Source organism: Akebia trifoliata, chromosome 4, assembly GCF_017979445.1.
Source record: "Akebia trifoliata isolate Shusen 1 chromosome 4, ASM1797944v1, whole genome shotgun sequence".
NCBI classification, from domain to species: domain Eukaryota; kingdom Viridiplantae; phylum Streptophyta; class Magnoliopsida; order Ranunculales; family Lardizabalaceae; genus Akebia; species Akebia trifoliata.
The window spans coordinates 14633048-14639585 of record NC_141378.1 but is presented as its reverse complement, the minus strand read 5'-3'; positions in this window follow the sequence as shown (position 1 = coordinate 14639585).

Sequence of the window (6538 nt, the reverse complement as noted above, 5' to 3'; positions counted from 1 at the left end):
CTGAAATCCCACTTTTTTATTTTTCAAAGCTCCAATCTGTCTTCTATATCATTTTTGTCCATCAAGTTTTTTCCCCTCCCATGTCACACCTTAATTGTACTTCTCAAACAGCCCTTTGCAACATGAATTAGAGCTAAATTGGTCCAAATCAACTACCTTGAGCACATTGAATTTTTCATATACATATAGGATAGGTTTACAAGATAAATTTGTAGATAACAGGCTAGACAAAGTTTGTCTATGAGAATATTAATGTCCAAGATCATATGGGGATGTTTGAACTGTCCATCAATTTTTTTCAATCATACCTCTTATCATTTTGTTTTTTATATTTTTAATGAAAAACATAAGATTATATTAATCTTTTACATAATAAATATATTTATTATATTGACATTGATTATCAAAATATTTATAACAACAAAAAAATTATCTAAATCAAGATATTTAAATACTTTCAGCATTTATTATGTAGACGATCAATACACTCATTTATTTTTCACTACAAGATAAAATTTGGAGAGATATTATTGAAAAAAAATGATGGACAATGCTATGGTCCTCATGAAGTATTGGACATTAGCATTCCCCGTGTGTATCTATATATATATATATATATATATATGTTCGGCACCCTACAATTTATCCTATGTTTTGCCTTATGTGTCAGGAGATTATTCTCACAAAAAATCAATCCATTTCGAAATTTCTAACTCTATCAAAAATGATTACAAAAAATGGATGGTCCATAATTCTTCAACTTGTAAACATAGGGCAAGAAGTTTCGCATTCTCACCAAAAATCAGTCCATTCTAAAACTTCTAACCTATATAGGACAAAACATAGGGCAAATAGTAGGATGCCAAATATTTTCCTATATATATATATATATTCTATTAAAAATTTAGGTAATATTAAACACATTCTTTGTTTTTTCATGGGGTTGAATCTGTTTAATACCTTCAAATAAGTTAGCCACACTGGTCCATTTCATGTTCCACTATGGGTTTAGGGGGTATTACATTTTTCTACCTTCTTAGGTGAGTTATCTATTGATATATTATCTTCACAAGAAATGGCGTTCGAAAGAGAGTTATGATTTCTTGTGTTTTTTTTTTTCAAGAATTAACTGTCACAACTCAACTCTTTTGGCTTTGGAATAGTTTTGAGAGAGTAACTTTTACAGTAATTCCTTGATAAGTATTTCCCATGCTTTAGTTTAGATGGCTGACCCTGTAAACAATGAATGAATTACCACAATCAAGAAGTTTATATAATTTTTTTGTGATTTTAAACCAAATTTTTAATTCAACAAGCCACCTACACTTTCCCAAGAATTTCTCAATTTTATAGCTCTTCAACATTTTGAGAGAATGCAAAAACAGTAACTCAATTAAACTTTGAGTAAGATCAATGTCTCCAAGAACAAGTTTTGTTTGATGAATGAAAAGAGTCTTAAGCTATAAAGGGGGTAGTTAGGGAAATAAAATTAACTTACGATTCAAATAGACTTCAAAAGGTAGTATATTCTTGGGACAAAAATGAATGTATTCAAATAGTTGAGGGACAAAATGGGTTTTCCACTTCCATTTTCTATGTGTCTTGAAGGTGCGTACTTGATTAATGAAAAGGAGATATTTAATTTGCATGGGTTTGGTTATGGTTGGGAGTTTGGTTAATCCATGCCTTTCTCACCTCTCTCTTTTTCTCTCAGCCGTTAGGGAGGCTTAGATTCAATTATTATAAGAAATTGCTCATGGAAACTTCATAGCATTGAAGATGTAATTAAGGTGATTAGATAATTATTATTTGAGTTAGGTTGGACGATTTGAAAAAATAGGTACCTTAAGAGCTTGTCAATTTGTTTATTTTGATTTGAAGGCTCATATGTATCTATATCTTGATTTCAATCAAATTAGAGTTTCCCGTACTAATAGGCACATGCATCTCTTTGAGGCCAAGGGATGGAAGAGGAAAGATAATAAAATTTTGAAGGGTATTATTGAAAATAAAGAGAAGAGGAAAGACAATAAAATTAAAATTTATACTTGAAAACTTGACTTAAGCTGAATGTCCAACGAGTCAATTTAGTTAAAAACTCTTGAATTGTTAAATTTACAAATATTTAAAAATAATTAGAGTTGTTAAACGAATTTAGTGCATTTTACTTGAACAAGTTGATGAGTTGACTCTGATTTTTCGAATTGATTCCATTGAGACTTTGGAGATAGAGAGTCCTCGGAATAATCGAGTCAAATCAACTTAGGCCGAGTTTGTCATGACAAGTTGGGTTTCACAGGACAAGTGTCCAACAACTTGAAACCATAATTGTGAAGTATGCCACCCTTGGCTCATCCTTGGAATCATAACTATGTCCGTCCCCTCTATTTATAAAGCTGATGTATGGCCTTATCATGGTTGTTCAACGACATTTATTGTGTAGTTATGGACTTGTGTGCTGTCCATGAGAGTCATTGGCTGTGCTCGTCGAGGATGCATGTTATGGGTCGGTCCACCATCGTCTATTATCTCTAGAGGGTACTTAGTTTTCTTCCAAGTCTAGGCTTCCTTCTTAGAGATGACACATGACACTGTCAAATTAATCTTAAGGTACTAAACTCATTAGTCGAATTGAGCAAGGAAGTAAGATCTCAAAAAATAAAAAATAAAAAATAAAAAAGACTGGTCCTAGGTGGACCTGAATAAACTTATGGAGAAGAAACAAATTAACATGATTGAAGAGTAAATTTAGAAGAATCTTTACAAGTTTTACATAGGTATTGTTGGTACAAAACCTTATTTATACCCAATGAGTGTTGGACTTACTGACCAGGGTCTCCCTCCAAAAAGAGAGAGATTGTGAGTTCAAATCCTCTTGTTAGTCATCCATAGAGATTTATCTGACTGACCTGTATATGTCGTTTGTGAGTATTGCATTTACCCAAGTGATTTGGACAAGATATGATGCTTTAAGAGGTTAATTGCCGTCCTGATAGTCAAGCCTACATGTCCGGACACCCCCATCATTAAAGAAAAATGTTATTTATAATTTGAATATTGTATTGTGAATTTTGCAATCCACGTCATGTTCACAAAAATTGACATATGGCTAAATAGACATGTGTCAACTACATCCTAAGTTTGTTCATTTCATACGTACATGTGTCTAGCTGATGTTATCTTCCTTGATAGGCTAATCACTTGTGCAGAATGACATCAACATACCACATCTAGTCAATCATTTTTGTTAATGTCCATTGTTGCCCATATGAACTTCCTTCTTGGGATGGTTATGTCTTGATTGAGTCAAGTCTGTCCATCCAGACCCTTGCTTTTATATCTGGGGTGCTTACGTCATCTCGAGAGAAGCCTCTCATCTTTAGATTTGTTTGATCTCAATCCCGAGATCTTGTGTTCTTCATGAAAATTGTAGTGAATTTTTTCTGTCTCCCATGGGTAGCACCTAAGTTTGCACTCGTAATGTGCTTTTTATGCCTTAGATGTTGAAAAGAACTTCTATGCAATAAATTGTCATTTTCTATTTTATTTTATTTCTTTTAAGAAACTGGACATGCTTCCACAAGAAGTGCAAAGTAATGGAAGCAACCCGCTTCCATGCTTTTACGAGAGGCACATTCATTTTCAAAAAATAATTAATTTCCCTTCTATATCCTCAATGTTTTAACAAATACTCTTGTTTTTTTTTCTTCTCAAAACAAGTCATCTTTTACCACTTGGGTAAAAAAAGTTACCCTCGTCTTCAGTCTTAATATTTATCCATTTATATCTTCAAGTCTTAAGAATAAGATCAGATTTTTGAAATTTTAAGTAGAAAAATCAATGATTTTCATTAATATGAGGTTGAAACCGATGGATTGAAGATGATTACTTTGGATAAAACAAATATTGGGTTTTCTTTAAGATGAAGTTGAAATGATGGATTAAAGATGAGGAACATGAAACTGACTTATTTGGAAGAGAAAAAACGTCAAGGATTCACGATTCAAGATTGAAAATGAGGATATTTAAGTAACAATGAAATTTTAGATAGAAAAATCAAGAATTAAGGTGAGGTTGAAAATAATGGATTAAAGATGCGGGAATTCAGGTCAAATTTAATTAGTCAACCTAGTTTTTGTTTTGTGATATAAATAATTTATTTTTATTTTTACCTATATAAAATAAGATTTCTTGAAAGGGACATCTACTAACCCACCTTATAATTACCACAAATTATAATTATTAAAATATTAATAGAACTATAAGCAGGTTTGAATCTCTGTTACTTGGTTCTTTGGTTCACATTGTGGTTTGTGGTTGGTGCAAAGATAATTTCGCTCCTTGGTTCGCTAGTTCAATTATTCTCTTACGTGCTAACATGATATACGAACAACTATAATATTAATAAAAATTAAGAATTAAATAGAAAAAATGCATTGACTTGGAATGATGAAGTGGCACAATTGCAATTAAAAAAAAAAAAGAGATTCTATTGCCACACCAATTCCATTTCATCTATTATTCCAATTTAGAATTTTCAAATTAGCTTGTTAGCTCCCTTCTTGCAACCAAACCAATTCTTGGCTTCATTAATCAAATATTGTCGTGATGAACATGCTTAGGACCTACAACTCTTACAAATATTTAGCCCATCCATCGTGAAATCTATTCCCGTTTTATATTGTATATAAATGGATCATTTGTAGAATAAGGGTATTTGACGCAATTAAGTTAAAATCATAATAGAATCATGGAATTGGAGTGTTGATGCATTTCACTAGGGGAAGTTGATGTTTTCTCCTCTTGGGGTAAATCACTTCATGCGGAAATTCATTTTCAGGGTAAAAATACAATCATACACTTGAAAATTACATTTACTAGAGTAAATCATTTTTATGCCCACTTTCCATGTGCAATCATACATATTGAGCATGTTTGACAGGTACTGGCGACCAACACCTAATTCTTACTATTATTTTAAAAATCTTTCAGTCCTTTTAATGCATTTAATACAATTCAACTCCCACACCTACCCCATGATCTCACTCCAAAAGTAAACCATGATCTCTTATTCCACCACCAAATTCCATGATGATTTATTTAATGCAAGTATTGAAGTAACATTAAAATGTAGATCAATTGTACATTATGACGTGGTGGTGCACATATAACCATAAATGATTTTCACCAAGATATAAGTAAAAAGTGGTTATGTGTGCACCATTACATTAGAATGTCAGAATCGACGTACATTTCAATGTTGCTCCAGCACGACTCTTTATTTAATCAAGTAGTTGAGAACTTGAGATCCATGTTTTTAAATTATGGGTTTTGATGGGGTGAGAATTTCATTGGAAAAAGAGAGAACAAAATTTAATGATTAACAATTTCAAATTTCAGAATTTTATATCTTAGTTCAAAATTTAAAATCTTCAAAATAAAATTAAAATTGTACCTCATTTACAGTTTTATATATTTTTATTTTTAATCTTGAAAAAAGAATACTAAGAATAAAACTCTTATTAGAAAACTCTAAAGACTTGAAGAAATGGAGTAGGTTTGACACATAGGTTAGAAAAATAAACAAATAGCTAGAAGAATAAGAACGAGTCAGTTAGAGGTTGGTAGAATTATTAATCAACTAAGACTTGTGAAAAGCCTCTTTAAGCGAATTGTAAACCATCGGGAGATTTTTTTAATAATAGTCTACAATATAGACTTGAATGAGAGATTAGGATATTTTGTTTACCTTCCATCATCAATACGACTTTATCCCTAATAAAAAATTATGCTATTGTTCTTCATAGTTCATATAAATCCTAAGAGGACTTTTATGACCACATCCAAGGTCAACATAATTATATTCTTGCACAGGTGTCAAAGCCACGACCAACTCCAATTTTACGATTATATTGATTCTCACCTCCTGTTCTTCTCCATTACATTCTATGTTTTTTCCTTGACTTTTAAATTTCAATCTTCCTCAACACCATAAATATATTCAATCCACCGATTTTCATGTTTTAATTTATCGTTCATATTCTCATAGGAGATATCATAACAGACTTAATTAAGTAGGCCACCAACTCTGGGAGACTAATATAAGCGATATGTGACAATAATAGACTTCACAAACATACGGTAACCACCACCAAAAAAATATTAATGTTTTCTACAACTTCAACCTTTCAATCAGTAAGATCGATGGTTGATACTAAATATAATCAATTGCATGATCCTTATTTAAAGCAAAGTACAATAATAAGAGGTGTTAATATATTAGTTGAGCCAACTAAGTTGGTTTTTTTTTTTCTTTCATGAGATGAGCTAACCTTGATTTTTTCTTTTTTTATATAATTACTTGGGCGACCTAGAGTTGAGGGAGAGCTGTCCACAGCTGGATTTCACTTTTTTTATAAAGCCCATCTAATTGAGCTTGGAATTTATTCAAGAGTCCACTAGATAATTGGGCCCACCTTGTTGTAGAGATCGTTAACCTTAAAATTAGGTTCATCAACAGATAACATCGAACTGGACT